General features: G+C 48.2%; 1 protein-coding gene across 3 annotated transcripts in view; it reads right to left on the bottom strand.

The window, feature by feature from the left end:
- Positions 1-12,305, bottom strand: part of MYO18B (myosin XVIIIB) — a 1,573,426-nt gene extending 1,561,121 nt beyond the window's left edge. For 2 of the 3 annotated variants that reach the window (XM_085634172.1, XM_085634173.1), the window contains exon 1: positions 12,127-12,299. The gene's annotated coding sequence lies outside the window, so the exon portion shown is untranslated. Of the gene's footprint in view, positions 1-12,126 lie in introns of all 3 variants that reach the window. The other variant, XM_085634174.1, reaches the window with a different exon arrangement.
- Between the last annotated feature and the right edge of the window lie 5,433 nt (positions 12,306-17,738).

Here is a 17,738-nt window from a genome sequence, read left to right as displayed (position 1 = left end):
CCTAGTGTTGATATACCTAAAAAACGATACATTGTACGTTCTGAAAATTATAGGTAGAGACCCCTTCTTTGTATCCATTCTGCCTCCTCTAACAAAATGTCATACGAGGAGGTTAGATTCTCCCAGAAAACCGCCCTGATTGGGGGCGCTAGGTGGCGCACAACCAAGATGGCCGCACGCCCGTGAGGCTCCGGACACTTGGCTCTCTAATCTAACTTTTATCCTAGGTTAAGCTGCCGCAACAACCTCCCACTGCATCGGGGTGAACTCCTGTTGATAGCCGCTGCCTGCCGCTGTTGTCTCAGCCCCTTAGAGCGCCAGCCGGAACAGATATCTACTGAAGAGAGCCGCTGGGGATGGTGGTGGGACCCTGGAGTGATTCATGGGCAGCTGTGTTGGCTGGGAGAGGGCCTACACTTTCGCTTACCCTCGCCCCCCCCTTGCTGCCTGGAGCCCTAAACTGCAGACTCGCACTGGCACTGTCAGCTACTCCTGCTGATATCACGGATCCTGCGGCGGAGAGACCAGGCCCTTCAGCATCAACACACAGTTTATTTACGGTTAGGCAGCCAGGGCCACGCAAGCAGTCCAACGCGGACTCTCTTCAACTGCTTCGGTGCCCATAACGCCAGCACCCCAGTTACCCCGTCGAGCGCTGCGGCTCCTGAAATTCTCTCCCACCCACACACTTGCCGGACAGACTCCATTGGCGCTGTTTCAAACGATCGCAGATCGAGGGGCAAGCCTGCCTGCCATATTGCGGAGCGGCCTGTCTGCATTCACTGAGGCCTGCCGAACTGCCTGACACCTCCAACATCAGGAGGTCCCAGGCGTCTCTACGCCGTGCTGTGAGGAGACCGTTTCCCTTTCTCTGCTAGTCAGTGCCCAGACACGGGCACATGAACTACACCTAAAATGCCACCCTCCCCAAGCGAGTGGGAACCCCTCGGACCCCTCCTCCAGGTCCCACTGCTTCACCATCCGTACAGCTCACACAACGCCTGGAAGCAGGGCCGAGACCGGATCCTTCACTGGAGCGAGCTGCACCGCATTCTCTTTAGAGATGCCGCTTTGGCTGACTCGCTGAAGTACCTGCCTCCATCCTGTTTGACGTGCTGAGTCCCGTTTTTCCTCCTAGATATCGACTTGCTGGGCCGCCGCATCAGGGGCCCCCTGAACTCTCCTGCTGGTGGCCGCTGCTGCTCCTGGACCCCCACATCTGTTGCCCTGCCTCACTCTACCGACCCTCTGCTCCTAACTGAATGGGGTCATCGTGGCTTTCCTCTCCAGCACTGTCCTCCTGGTGCTGACCCTGCGGTGGAAGTGCACATTCACCTCCCCCTTGTCAAGACACTCTCTACAGAGCACCTTCATCATGGGGAGGCCTGAGGGCCGCCAAACTAAACTCCCTTTTGACATTAAGAGGTCTGGCACCCGCTCCAATGCTGAGGAAGCGGGCCTGCCGGCCGACATGTCACCCTCTAATCCTCCATAAGCCCCAGCAGACAAGGTCAAATCTCTCCTATTGGCAATGCAACATAGTTTGACTGATCTCTCCAATAAAATGGACGCCATGAACACTCACATGGACTACATAGTCTTGAAAGTGGAGAAGCATTATAAACAGCTTCAGGAGGCGGAGAAGCATATTTCCGACACGGAGGATGCCACCTCACAGATGACCCACCAAGTGGCGCAGATGGATAAGCTCCTCAAGATAATCACAGCGAAAAACGAAGATTTGGAAGCCAGAAACCGGCGCAACAACATTCGCGTTACCGGAATTCCCGAGAGTGCGAATTCAGGCCGAATGGAGGACTTCATTGAATATCTCTTATGCACCACCTTCGGAGCAGACGCTTTCTCCTCTGAATTCATTGTGGAACGTGTCCATCGATCCCTCGGCCCCCGGACGATAATCGCGCGCCTTCTGAATTACAGGGACCGTGATGCTGCATTGAAGCTAGCTAGGGATCACCAGAACTTACAATTCGAGGGTGCCAATATTTCAATATACCCTGACTTTACAATGGCGGTGCAGGAGGCCCAGCGTAAAATTCTTCTGGCCAAGCAGAAACTACGCAAGCTACAGATCGAATATGCCCTACTGTATCCTGCTCGTTTGAGTGTCACCTACCGGGGCAAATAACACTTCTTTATTAATGGCCAGCAGGTGGATTATTTTCTTCGGACTGTAAAAAAGAACATCCCGACGAGGGATTCTCCAGATGGCCTCTCCCATTCTCCATCATTGAGTGCTGACTGAACACCCCACTTCATGGTCACTGATGTCCCTTCCTATTTGGGATAAATGACTATGTTGGAGTCTCTCCGCACCACTCTGGAGCTAACTCAGCTTGCTGAATTCACGGCCTCTCTAGTTGGGAGCCCTGGACGCGATGCGGAACTGTGTGCCATCTCACCATAACCTGCTTATGATGATCTGGAACTATTCTCCCCCTACTTTTTGATTAGAGATAAGTGCTGAAGTTGCATGCATATTGAATATATAATCTCACTGGTGAATGTTTTAACCTTGTTGTTCATAGCTCTGACATGATACGTCTCCAAATTGATGCTCCCATTTCTTGTGTACAAATCCACTGTGGCAGGCTTCTTTAACCTATAAACTATGTTTGCCTAGTAACCCTCCCCCCTCGAAAAACTGTACTGGGGGAGGTTCTCGTAGCCCACTGGCGCACCCCCACACGGGAGATCACCTTTGTTCACTCTTTTGAATAATGACTCTTTCCTCGTTGCACTGTTGCAATATGTTCGTGGTTTTGGGTGAAGGTAGTACTGTCGACACAATTGGGGTGCCACTGTGGGTGGGGTGGTGACGGCGGGGGTTATGCTAATTGTTCGTATTGTTCTTTATCTCAACTGACAAAAGCAGACTACGTACTACAAAATGCATTGTATAACACCTTATACAGGTCCTGTCTCATACTTCTTAATGTAACCTATCATGCCACAGCACGCTGAGCCTTTACATCTTAATTTAATCACTTGGAACGTTAGAGGCCTTTGTGATCCTCGGAAATGCAGGCAAATCCTCTCATACCTGGACAGACATCAAGTACACATAGCGATACTACAGGAAACCCACCTGGACCCTTCCCGACCCCCTACATTCGCTAGTAAATGGGCGTTGACACGTATTTTCTCCTCCTACTCCACGTACTCCAAGGGTGTAGCGATTCTGATCAAGCGGAACACACCTTTCATCCTGGGGGTACACAACAAGATCACATTGGGCGCAGCTGTATGCTTTGGGGCACACTGGGTCCCCAGTCGGTCACGATATTGTGTTGCTACGGTCCAAACACTGATGACCCAGATTTCTACACTACACTGTGGGGTCGTGTCCTACAGGTAGGATCAACTCATGTCATCTGGGGGGGGGAGATTTTAATTCTGCCTTTAACCCGACAGCAGACAGATCTAACCCCCCCATACATTATACCAAAATGCAAACAGCCATACAGGGAATACTTATGGCTCACAAGCTCACTGATGCCTGGTGACACGTCCATCCAGGAAAAAAGAGGGCACCCAATACACTGCTCTCCATGCCTCCTGGGGTCACCTAGATTACTGGGTGGTCTCCGGGGGTGCTGTCTCCTGTATTAAACAGGCCACTCACCTTGCCAGAACTTATTCAGATCACTCACCGGTGCTCATAAAAATTGCCCCGCCCAACTTGCGGTCCACTCCTCGACTATGGCGACTCATACCTGAGGCCTTGCTAGACGCAGTGTTTAGAGCTGAGATCGGAGAGGAAATCACCAATTTCTTTTAAGTCAGTATAGACTCGGTGTCATCGGTGGGTGTGGTGTGGGAGGCCTTTAAGATTACGATATGCGGGGTTTGCATGGCCAACAGCTTTCAGGTTTTGCGAGATCTGTGCCGCACCCTTCATAAACTGGAGGGCGAACTCAAACAACTGGAGATTGATCTCTGGGGGGCTAACTCGGGCCGGTCTCTCTCGTCCTTTAGAGAAAAACTCACGGAGTATAAAGAAACAGCCGACTCTGCGGCACGCTTTTGTGGAAAATACTATACAGCGCGTAAATACAGTGAGGGCGAACATCCTGGTAGGCAGCTAGTGCGATCAATTCGACTCCCTATATTCGCCAATTATGTCCTTGGGATTAAAGACTCTGATGGAGTTCGGCATAGAGACAGTCAAGACATCCTATACACTTTTACCGAATTCTATGCTGCCCTGTATGGCACCTGCTGGGATGGACCCCTAGATTTTGCCTCTTTCTTGCAGGATATTACTCTTGGTTGGCTTGGCGATCACCAACGTGAGTTTCTCGCTGCGTCCTTTGAGAATGATGAAACACACGAGGCGATAATGCAAATGCAATCCGGTAAGGCCCCAGGCTCTGACGGTCTTCCTGTTGATTTTTATAAAGCGTATATTACTCAACTACTCCCCGTTCTTAAACTTGTTTTTAACGAAGCGCAGGAGCTCGGTTATCTACCCCCATCCATGAGATTGGCACTGATTTCGTCTCTCCTTAAGCATGGTAAGGCAGCAGATTATGGCGACTCTTACAGACTTTTGTCCTCACTTAATACCAATACAAAAATCCTCGCAAAACTCCTGGCTAACCGCCTCAGCCTTTTAATGGACAAATTAGTACTCCCGGACCAGGCTGGCTTCATTCCTGGCCGGGCGACTTCCCCTAATCTTCGCGCGCTCTTCTCCACTCTCCGCATGGTAGACCCGAAGATACCCTTAACTGCTGTATTTCTCGATGCCACAAAGGTGTTCGATTCGGTGGAAAGGGACTACCTTTTCATAATTCTGCAAAACATGGGCCTACCACGGGGATTTATATCTTGAGTTTGCCTACTTTACACCGAACCTGTAGCCAAAGTCCTTATTAACGGCCATTCCTCACCCTCCATCCCCATATCTCATGGAACCCGGCAGGGTTGTCCGCTCTCACCCCTCCTGTTTGCCCTCGCGATTGAACCACTCGCTACCAAAGTCAGACAATACCACCAGGACAAAGCCCTGCGCTGCCCACTCCAACATATTCTGATTTCTCTATATGCGGATGACATTACGTTGTATGTCAGAGAGCCCCAGATAAATCTCAATCCGTTGCTTCGCAAGTTTGTACGATTCGGGGGACTATCCGGGATCCACATAAATTGGTCTAAATCTCAAATCTTCCCCCTTACCGCTTCGGTTATGGAATTTGCTCTGGACTTCCATATTGAGTGGTGTCCTGAGGAGGTTAAATATCTCGGCATCTGGATCTCCGCGAATCACGACGAACTGATGCGGCTCAATTACAGTTGTGCCCTAGATGGGATAAGGGACAATGTAACGCTCTGGACCGCCCTCCCGCTATCCAGAGCAGGTCGCATATCCTTGATCAAAATGGTTATTCTTCCTAAACTCATTTATTTATTTATGAACATACCCTATGACCCAGGTAGAACCTTTTTCACGATGCTCCGTATAGAACTTATTCGACTCACTTGGGGTGGTAAATAACCCAGAGTACAATGGGACATCCCTACTCGCTAGGGGGGTTCAACATACCAAATTTCGAACTCTACTACACCTGTGCAGAGGCCCATTACGCACACTTCTGGTTCCACCCCCCCAGATATATGCCTCAAGTGGCCACCGAACACTGGCTGTCGGATCCCATACCATTAGATGGCACTATATTCACTGTCACTGCTCCGCGCGCGGATGTTCCATCTCCAATCACCAGTACTGTCAAGGCATGGCAACGCATTGCTACAAAAACTCCGGCCCCTATGCTTCACTCACCACTGCTCCCCCTGACATATCACCCGAAAATCCCTGTCCTCCAGGAAGGGGTATTTAAGAAAACTCAAGCCAAATATGGGATTAAGACTTGTGGGGCTGTCTACGTCCATGGTACATTCTGAACTTCGCAACAACTCTTCTCCACACAGCCTACTTCTATGGACATTTTTCTTATACATCCGGTTGCATCAGCGATTTAAGGAGCATACTCCTTCCTTTCCCCGAGAACCCTCCGAGTTTCCCGCTTTGCACTTAATATTGGCCAGAGACGAAGCACCCCATTTGGTTTCCTACATCTACCATACCCTGTACACCACTCAGCACACCTTACAGAATACTCCTAGGGATAAATGGTCTGCAGAACTGGGACTGGTTATTACTGAGGAGCAGTGGACCTACTGTTGCAAGCAAATGGAGCAGAGCACGTCCAGTTGCCGCCTTCGGGTCCTTCATTACAAATTCCTACATCGCACATATTATACACCAGCTAAACTCCATTGCTTTAAGTTGCGGGACAATGATAGATGTGACCGATGCAGGGTTACGGGGGCTGACTTCCTTCACTTGGCTTGGGACTGCACCGCTCTGCAGGAATACTGGCTCTTGGTATTCGAAGCCCTGGAGCAGATGACCTTGTTACACCTCCCACATACTCCCCTCTTCGCTCTCCTTGGTTACACCGCGACCATAGCAGTGAAACACAGAAAATTTGTTTCATTTAGTCTACTCCTTGCCAAACGCCGCATAGCATGCCGATGGGGTCGGGGAAGAGCGCCTAAATTTAAGGATTGGATTCAGGACATGGTATTCTGGCAGGACCAAATGTATGCATTTGCCGAACTGCTTCCCCTAACCTCTCGTCCTCGGGACAATTGGGGTCCCCTCACATCATATTTGCTCTCACACCCTATTACTGGATCCGATAACACACAGACTGATAATGTGGCACCCACTTGAGCTCCTCATGCATGTTACAAGCCTCTAAATGGCCCATCCCCCCTCTCATGTACCCACCCTAGGACTGAATGCTGCTGCTATGTGTGATCTATGGTCCCCCTCATTATATTGCCTCTGATGTTTTTTTATGTATTAATTACTTGCTCACTGTACTCCATTGGCCTTAAGACCTGCTTCGCCAATTTATTGTATTTGTTCCACCTGTTCATTCGTCATTATATATTGTCTGTACTTATGTCTGCCTATTTTACTTTCGAAAATGCATAAATAAATAAAAATAAAAAATAAAATAAATAAAACCTCCCTGATTGGACGAGGTATATCACCTTCAATTTGGAAAATTATTTCATAGAGCCTATCTGGGGGGGCAACCCGGGTATCTGCAGTCTCTACTGTAATGAATGTATCAGTTGCTGTCGCTTCCAGACAGGGGCGCAGAGCCTCCCGCACCATGGTAACCTCCACTGCACTGTCAAGCTGAGTCACTGCCCATGTCCAATCCAGGAGTCGCGTTCTTACCGTCTATGGCATATCTCGCTATTAAAGCGGCAACTTTTTTCTTCTGAAATGGAGGTCGAAAACAAGGTGGATCCTCTTGTTTTCCTTTGACTTCAAACTGTCAAGGCTGATCTCGTCCCTGTGGTGCAGCTTGACTTTTGCCACGATCTTGAAGTTCCCCACCACCGACCTGAGAGCCAGATGTGTTCTGTGAAGAACGATGAGAATACTGATCAGGGACTTGAAATCTATCAGGTGACTTAATTTTCACTGGGTCGCACATGTCATAAGTACGCACAGAAGACTCAGGTGTCGGTGAACCAGCACGCGAACTTTGCTTCTGTTGTTGCTGCCCCTGTTTCTTATTCTTCCAGTTCATTTTAGGAAAGAACAGATGCCCATCGTTATCAGTCTGGGCCTTTTGTTGTGTTTGAGATTGAGTTGCAATTTGAGTAAAAGGCTTAACTCCCAGACTATAGCGGCCTATGGTCTTATAAGCTTTTGCAATAATCTTCAGTAATTCGCAAGGCTTGTCCACATCAGGGACAGCCTCCAAGCGGTTTGCCACCTGAAAGCTTACTGCATCGACCTTGACATTGGCAAGGATCATATCAGAAACCACGTCGAACACCCCCACCCAATCTCATCCCCAGCTCTACAGCCGCTTCGGCTCCATGTTCATCTTGAACATGCTAAATCACAGAGGGGAGCACGGTCATGGAGGGAGTGCCAAAACACTTTGAATATACCGCTGCAAACACCTTGCACCAGGTGTTACAATCAGGCAACTCGGAAAGTAAGTCTTTAGGCAAACTAATAGTCAATATCCTGTGTTTCTCCACAGGAGAGGTATTTGGAGAAAACAATTCAGCAAGCCAATAAGGTAACTCATCCTTATTCTGTGGTTGCTTGCCCATTACTGAATTAACCATGACGGGACTGATAGTTACACCACCAGGTCCTGCAGGCTGCGCAGCAATGTCAGGTGGTCCCACCTGGAAGTTTCGCGTGATGTACTGTATAACAGCCCTATGTACGTGTATTAAAGACGTATGTAAGACACAAAGGTCTCCAATTGCAAGAGTAAAATAACGTGGGTGTGTGGTGTACACAGCCAAATCGGGCCAAGTGGCCCCATCTATCGATAAAGGACCTAAACGGACCAGTGATACTGGGTGAGGAAGGGCACCATTAAACCAAATTTGGTGCTGCCAAGCTGTAAGCGGAACTTCAAGAACCCTATTAGGCTGATAAGCATGAGGAACGGCCTTGGCAGTGTATTCATGGAACAAATCATCCGTTCCATCCACCGCCGGAAAGGAGATCCAAGAATAAAACACCTTGAAGTGGTAAGCTGGATTCACTTCAACCACAAATATAAGCTCCGCATCAGGCACTCCATATTGAGCCAAATAAGCCTTAAGCGCAGTTTGGCTATGAGGCAGAACATCAACCGCCATCACAACAAATAAAGAATAACAACCTATAGTGGGGCAGCGCAATAATGGGTTTAAAATAAAGAGAAGAAACATTTAAAGCTTCAAGCTTGAAAGAACCTATAAAACATTAATATGGGAGGTCACACCATCACAGTTGTCTCCGGAAACAGCAGTGAGGGTATTGTGGACAAGCACAAGCGCTACTCAAGGGTCTCGCATATAAGAACAAGATCAAATGTTGGTGGCACCATGTTGCAGGTATTCTGCACATACACAGAACTATGCGCAGGAAAACAGGACCTCAGTGAATAGGGATGTACCAACCTACCACATCAGTACCCAAAATCCCAAACTGACTAGCTATAGTGTCTCATTCGTTCTCCTCCAAAGATCACGGAGCTACAAATGATTAGACAACCAAGAACACAACACTCCCGACTCTTTCAGGAATCACAGGAACAAGACGTATTCTTTCGCTCAATTACTCGTACTTGTCCACAATGAGAATAGGCAGAGTCACTGAAATAGTTCAAAATGTTTATTTTAACTATAGTGCTCTACAATACAGTAAACGTGCCACTAATAGCAGCAAAATGCATAAATTCAGCACAGTTAGCATTGTTACAATTCCATAGAATACAAACGGAAAAGTCCTTTTTTAAAGACTGTGGAAATAAGGGCCTTTAGGCCATACCACCCTCCCCTTGATTAGAAGAAGTTTATTTTATAAAAAGGACGATCTTTGGGCTTTGACAACAGACCCCATACCTTAAAGCCTGGATGTAAGGTTTACATCATAGGCACAGAGTCTTGCAAAAACAAAGTTATGTAGTAACGTGCGCAAAAGCGGCATCATGGCAGCGAAGCTCTTGCTAACTTAGCAATGTCGACAATGTCCCCCAGGTGCCATATAACACTCTGTATCTGGAAGTTTCTAATACGAGAGGACAAACTGATCTCAAGAGAACCACAGCATTTCTGGCAACTACCTGGTTCATTCTCGTGAGCCCTTCTATATCCTACCCTGCATTCACAGATATATGATGCCTGTCCATGTTTCATTATAATTAGTCTTTTTCACCTGAAAATGATACACCTACAGGCAGCACCATCCACACAATCCAGTAGACCAACAAATATCAGCTTTACTCTTGTAAAGTTCATGCAACAAATCAAAAGCCCCACCAATATGCTCCAGTCCATAAATGGTGTAAGGGCATGAAAAGACCTTTGTTGTACTCCCTCCCTGCATGCTTGGATCACTTTATTTTCCGACAATGTGATTAGGATTCCAGCATTCTCTGGTTGTAATAGACCTTTGCTTACCACATTGACCACTACAGCCTAACATAATTTCATACACCATTCCTGACATTTCCAAGCATCCTGATTCTCAGACGCCCACCTTCACGTTCGCAATCTTGAGGTCAGCTATCCTGATCGGCAAACAGCACTTCCTTTTCTCCTCCTCCTCACTCACCGATCTTTGGTGCCCATTACCAAAGCTCGATAATCTTCTTCTCCCTATTCCAAGCTCCTATCCTACATTCTCCTTGATGTTCCTTCCTTCTCTCCCCTCGTCTTGGGGGTTATCAAAGGTCCTATGTATCATTTTCAACAGATAAGATTTTTACTTTTACTTTACTGTACATATACAGTGCAAGCACTTCTTATTGTAAAGAACTGTGAGTATACCGATACATACATGATGCACAGCGAAAATAAATGCGGTCAAATAAAACCTATAATTTAAAGGCTGGGCGGATTTGAGTTTGCGTAATTTCAGAAGTTCTTGAAATTATGCATTATGCAATTTTGCATTGTTTTTCGCATGCTGGAGGCTTATTACACAGCTGCCAGATCAACTGGTCAGCAGTCATGTCTATTTATTTACAGTTCTTTGTTCTATGTGGAAGGATGTCAATGGGTTTTCAAAAACAAAAGATGGTGACATATGTTGTTAGTTTGAATGTTTTTATTGTACATAATGCAGTAATGTAAAAATCCACATTTCTCAGGGACTCATAAAATATGGAAACCACGTCATGGCTCCCGGTGAAATGTGGGAAATATTTAATGTGCCCATGTGAATCACGGGTGTCATTATAATAATGACAGCCCAAACCACTTTACAATTGCCCAGTGCTTCACTAGCCTCCTACACATGAAAAGTAAACAAAACCTGAAAATTCCAATTCCAACCAGTGCCCATTTGTTACGTGCACCGTGCAGAGCTTCAACATTCTCTCAGCTTCAACAAACTCTCCGTTCTAGAGACAGAATTTGTTTTTAATAAAGCAAATTATATGTTTTCGAAAGGTTCCACATTTTTAGCTATGTATAAAGTATTTCTCATATGTTTGTGTTTATACAGACAACCAAACAGAATATTGAAGTGTTTCACTTTCTGTTCTCAGTAAACAACACCCTGCTTGAGAAAAAAAAATTCAAACCAAGTTCCAGAAAAAATTCAGTATGTGTTATTGACAAAAGTGCAAAGTGGGTACCGAAGGATTTGGGATTATACTGTGTAATATATGCATGTGTTGACATCTTGGGGGTTCTGCTGACGTTTACAAACCACTGGGCCGTCAGTCCTGAGGTTAGTGAACCCCTCAACTGCAACATAGGATCACATTAGATGGTGCCGTTGTACAGCCTAATTTTTTGGAGAATACACACATTGTACCACAGATTCCATTTTACAAGTTTACACCAAAAAAACGACGGGAGCCATTCCAACAAGGTATAATGCTTGTGTTTCTATCCCAGTGAATGGAGTTACAGATTTAACCCATTGTTTCCTTGATACTGTTAAATTCCTTTGTTTGTAGTTAGTGTACATGAGAAACAGCATGGGATAAGCCATAAATGTAGATGTATGGAGTGTGGCACGCTTTTGGACATGGCCAACAGGCTTCTTCGCCTCTTGTGAGTCATGGACTTTTCCTACACTCAAAAATTAAAATATTACACTGTCCACATCTGCATGAATATATAATTCATATTGTTGTCATTCGTTTCCTATCCAAATATTCATACAACACGGCTTTCAAAATATTGAGGGAAACATCACTCCCCAAATCTCCCTAACTTATTTAAGTCTCTCATTTCTAATGTTGGGTAAAGGTAGTCATTCTAAGAAACAATTCGGGTTAACCGTTTTTGAGTGACTCACTTTAAAGTACCAGTAATTATTCCTTTGTCACCAGCCCTTTTAGTTGCTGCAACTTAACGAGATAAAATAACAAGTCCACAGAGCTGAAATTAAACCTGTCTCGCAGCAGCCATTCAAATCTTGCTAAAAATAGCCCTGATTGCCCTCCGCCGCACAGAAACAAGTGAGCAAAAGTGCCATGTATAGAGTTGAAAATGATAGGAGAAAAACGAAAACTACGTGAAGTTTGAAGAGCTGGAAGACTTTACCTTTTACAGTTGTAGCGCTGCCAGGTTGGGGCAAGTTCATGTGCCCTACGCGCAGAAAACCGTCTATAATCGCAGCCGCACGATTCTACGAAGCCGGAGGAGCAGACAGTGTCAGGGAAGAGTGACAGGTAGAGGGTCCCCGGCCGTCCAGTCAGGCCCGCCCCTTCCGTCCTGCTCTCACCCCCTGTCAGGGCTGCTGTGTGATGGCGACAGCTGAGAAGACACAGGTCAGTGCTAAAAATACACTCGAGACCCATGTGTTGGGCATGAGTGGCCAGCTCAGGCCGTGACGGCAGGCCCATTTGGCGAGTAGGAAGGGTGGTCGTGATAACAGAGACATAGCAGGAACAGGCGGAATAATGGTATTCAAAAGGACCCGCTGTTACCCCTGTCACACTCTGTCTGTCCCCTTCTAGGAAAGGGCAGACCTGCTGTTTCCAAACAGAAACAGGCCCAAGCACCTATATGAACGTACTCATGTAAATATCATATAACAATGTAGGAAGCATGCACCGGAATAACATAAAGGCGCCATTTATTCCTCCCCGAAATAACAACTTATATATCATATTTAAATCCTAATGAGAGCGAACCAGATTGTAATTTTTTCAATTTGGGTCATTTTTAACAATGCCACCTTTCTTTCGTCATGATTGCTTCAATCACTTATTACAGCAGCATAATCGTCTCCAGACACGAAAAGAATGCATTTGTCTATTTTCAAAAATAAAAAGTGATTGGATACGCCTCAGTCAATTAAATCAGACACTTCCGGTGTGATTTGATTTAACGTGTAATACTACGCAAATTTCCAAATTTTGGCTCCTCGAAGAGTTCTACACTAAGCACTGTCCTTTGGAGTAAAACATAAGAGGTAAGGAGATACCCATCTTTGGCTGCATTGCTCAGTGTATAGTGCCAATATCGGCAACAGTTGTCACAAAACACATAAGTACATAAATAAACCACACAACACTATTGTAAGTGGAGAAATATTGCTGCAGGTTTATTAACATAAACAATATGCAAACATGGTGGGTTATCTTACGGGCGATCCCAGGGCAGGCCAGCCCCTATGCCGCCTGCCCGTCTGATAAGCCTAGAGTCACCATGGCAACGCCAGATGGTGTATACCAACTATTGGGAGGGGCCACCTCTCCCATCCGTGGACCCCAGTCCACTTGCTTCACACGCCCCCGCCCCGTGAGGGGTGGGCGGAGCATACATGGCAGCCCCCGGTTGCTCAGACCCACAACCGCCTGTCGGCTAACGGGGCGCCGTCGTTCTTCCAGGGGACAACGGTAAAACATCCCTGGGTATCCTGGCTTAGCACCCCGCGGTGCTGCTGCATGATGTACCCCTTGGTATGTGCAGACCCTGGATCGCCCTGTAACTCCTCCTGCAACACAAAGTAACATTGTTAGAAGACCTAAACCCCCCTTTGTACCTCCGGACGCTGGGTAAGCGGAGGGGCGGGCAAGGCGAACGAAAGGACAAGAGGGCGAGGAGGGGGCGGAGACAGTATAAATACCCCTGTCTCCTCCCCGCCCCCGCCGGAAGCAGCCATCTGCTGGGGTCTCCCCTGGTGTAACCCAGGGACTAGACCTCCCACCCCTGTGCCTTCCTGTGGCACTAAGGCGGCCGCCATCTTAGGGGGGGGGCGCTGCGCAACCCCCCCCCCCGGGCAGCCTTACATAGTGCCAATATCGGCAACAGTTGTCACAAAACACATAAGTACATAAATAAACCACACAACACTATTGTAAGTGGAGAAATATTGCTGCAGGTTTATTAGCATAAACAATATGCAAACATGGTGGGTTATCTTACGGGCGATCCCAGGGCAGGCCAGCCCCTATGCCGCCTGCCCGTCTGATAAGCCTAGAGTCACCATGGCAACGCCAGATGGTGTATACCAACTATTGGGAGGGGCCACCCTTTCCATCCGTGGACCCCCAGTCCACTTGCTTCACACGCCCCTGCCCCGTGAGGGGTGGGCGGAGCATACATGGCAGCCCCCGGTTGCTCAGACCCACAACCGCCTGTCGGCTAACGGGGCGCCGTCGTTCTTCCAGGGGACAACGCTAAAACATCCCTGGGTATCCTGGCTTAGCACCCTGCGGTGCTGCTGCATGATGTACCCCTTGGTATGTGCAGACCCTGGATCGCCCTGTAACTCCTCCACAGCCTTGGGAGTGGCCACCGTCACTACCAGGGCCCCCCACCAAGGTAGACCTATTTACTTACAACCTGCTGCAGCCAAAGCTTCCCCTAGGTCCAGTAGGAAAAGGTCCATGCCTAAACTAGAGAGGTGCACCCCATCTCCCTCCAGGCACCCTGTGGACTTGGCGTGTATAAGACCATGCATGATGAAGCCAAGACCTCTTTGCTCTGCGCAACTGCGCATGGCTCCCGGTAGGCCTTTTTACCTACAGCATGCTGATACCGGGCTTCTCCCAGGTCCAGCCAAAACAAGTCTACGCCTAACCGGACCAGCGGCCAGCATGCACCATCAGGACAGGTTCCCCCATCCTTTCTAAACTCCCCCGGGATTTTTGACTGAAATGACCTTAAACCTAAACTAGGCGATGGTCCAAAGTTGCCTTTGCATGGCTGAAGAACAATCCCTTTGACAGGACACTCCTGCCTGGCCGTGCCAATGCGGGAGGGGGTAAGAGTTGACAAGCCCGCCTTACTTCCTCTTTCACTCCGTTGGAGTGCAATCATCGCATTCCATCAGTCACCACCAAATGTGAAGCCTTGCCCTCCCAAAATTCTGCTAGTATACCAGGGAGGGACAGGACAGAGTGACCACAGAGGAGAACCAGCGTGTAAAATTCTTCTCTATTTTGAATACTGGGGAAGCCAATTGTTCTCCAGCTGGTTTCTAGCACAAAGTGTCACCCCGGGGAATCCCTTAATCATATGGACCATCTCGCCCCCGTTGGAAGGCCACTTCCACCACCTGCCTAGCTGCCAGCCAGTGCTGGAGGGTGAGAGAAGTTACCCGGTACCGGTACTCGCATCAATGGTACCTGTTTCGTCGAACTCAAGGACGGGCTACTGAGTGACCAACCAGGCTCCGCCCTTGATCCAGGGTCAAAACCAAGCCCCTCCAAGTTCTGCTGCTTCACCTGCCTGTTAACACGAATCCCAGGGCAGACCACCGGCCTATTACCCATGTTTGGCCATGCCTGAGCTAAAACACCTCTGAACAGCATGACAACAGGCTAACCACCAGCATTGCATTCTGAATGTTCCTGACACAGCCAAGAAACATGCGCATAACTAAAGCAACTGGCACCATGCCATAAAAGTATCAATTCAGCCTTCTATGAATGCAAAATGTGCTCTGTGGTGATCCGTATTAGTGTTCCCTCCAAACCAGCCGCCCTAACCAGGCAACCCGCACCCTCTTGGCACTGGCACACTCCCGCCCCAGCTGCCCTACCTAGAGTGCCTGGTCGTGTGTGGCCACATCCTACGTTTTATCACTGACGTTATATCGGGGTATGATGACACTCAACTAACTCTACTGCTGAGTGCCCCTTGCACCATCGCAAGATGTCTTTGCCTACTTAGTGGCTGGATGTAAAGTTAGATGACATTGGCAGCCCAGTCCTGGGCGAACATAGCAGCTTTACAGTTTCTGGTGCTGTAGACCGTACCTGTAGCTTGCGAACCGAATGCAATTCCCTTGCTCCTGTTGAGCACGAAACCCACAACAATTTCTCACCATGGCTCAATACCTTAATGCTGCTCATCATTTCCTAGCAGAATGTTGACAAATCTATGTTCTGCAATGGCACTACTTCGCAGCCTGCACTATTCTGCCAGTGCCGAAAAGACCTTTGTCCTGCTGCCTGGCCTAAGCAATCTTGCCCTGTTCTAGAAGCGCCCGCTTCAGCCCTGGAGCAAACAATTCACAAGTAACCCCAAACTGGCCCTGATGCAAAACAAACCATGCCAAGGCACACAGGTGTGTGTAATAACTAATAGCAGTTCTAACAGCGTCAACAAGCATCCTCAGCTTACAATAGGCGTGAAGGAGTGGGGGTTTCCAGTGAGAATAAGATGACAGCAAATACAGCGGGAGGAGCGGCCAATGATCTGCCCAAAGACTCTTCGAAATCCTCCTACCGAATGATGTGGGAGCTCGCCACCAACCTCTGTCCAAGCCTGCCAACCCCACAAGTATTTGGACCCCTATTGCTCCAAGGATTGGAGGGGGGAGGAGGGGCAGTCCGGTCTGAAGATGTGTGTAATGGAGGACATGCGTCCTAGAGTACCTATAGTTAGCTTCAAAACGAGTACCTGATGTGTTTAATACTAATAACAGTAGTAGCAACTCAATCAGCACAGGGCTAGTTGCCCCCCCTGTCTTACAACCGTGTGAGACACACAGGGAGATTAATGGAAGGCTAACCCCAGTCCGACACAGAAAAACCCACCACGTGGCTGTGCCCAAAGAAAACACCATCCCACATCAAACAGACCCGATGAAAAGACAACAAGCGCCTAACGCTGGGAGCCCAACGCCAGGCATCAGAACCGGCATCAGAACCGGCCTCGGCACCTGTGGCGTGTGTGATCTTTGCCCACTACTGTGTGAGCCAGGGCCCCCGTTGCATACTTTTTTTTTATTATTGCTGAAGCACACGTAAACCACCCTAGCTGTTCCTTGCCGCTAGGTCATCCTACCCTCAGGAGCCCCAAAAAAACGACCAGGTAACATTAACACTCACGCAACCTAGGCGTAACTCTTTGCTTAGCCCAGGTGCTGTATGCAAAGTGACACCTCCCCCTGCTCCCGACCATAGGGGTGAAGTGTCCCAGGATTGCTCGGCTAATAAAAAAGACCTCGACAGAACCGAGGGAGCCCTGCGCAGCTGCAAGTGTTTTCCAGAGTAAAACTGGTCTGCAGGGCTACCCAGCATGCTCCGGTACTGGCTATAGCATACATACCGGCCACCAACACACCGCGCATTTAATAGGTGTTCCAAGTCCACTCGGCCTAATTTGCCAATGAAACAAAGCATTGCAACCAAGCCCCCCAAAACCAGGCCCAGTCCCCCGCTGCGGCAGGAATACTATCAATCAACCTCCCATCTCTCATCATCAGTACTGGCTTGACTGTGCCTCTTTGGTGCATAAGATAAATGAGTCATCATCGTTGCTAACAGGCATATCCTCTTGGAAAATGCCTCCGTTCAGGCATGGTAAGGCCGGGTCACCAACACTAGTAGCCAAACTTACTAATGTTTTACACTCCCTAGCCCTTGCAGTGTAAATATTATTTGAATCAGAAGGCACATGGAATACCTACGGGCCCCGAGCCCATCCCGAGAAGGATGTACATTACCAACAGTGAGAGCCGTAGTCATTACTGGTGACCCAGGCAAAGTCAGGCAGATCATTGCTTCCCCAGGTCTATTTACAACATTCAGTGCGATACTAAATACGTTAAGGGCATCTGCAATGCATAACCACCAGAATACGATGTTGGGCCGGTGGCGATGAACGACTCACACAAAAGGCTGGTAAAGCATAACTCGCACAATAGGTCAACCTGCCTGGCCCAACGCCAGCAATAACCGGGAAATCACACCTCC

The sequence above is a fragment of the Triturus cristatus genome, chromosome 11, assembly GCF_964204655.1.
Source record: "Triturus cristatus chromosome 11, aTriCri1.1, whole genome shotgun sequence".
NCBI classification, from domain to species: domain Eukaryota; kingdom Metazoa; phylum Chordata; class Amphibia; order Caudata; family Salamandridae; genus Triturus; species Triturus cristatus.
Note: the sequence above shows the minus strand (reverse complement) of the source record. Positions and strands in the feature narration are given on the sequence as shown.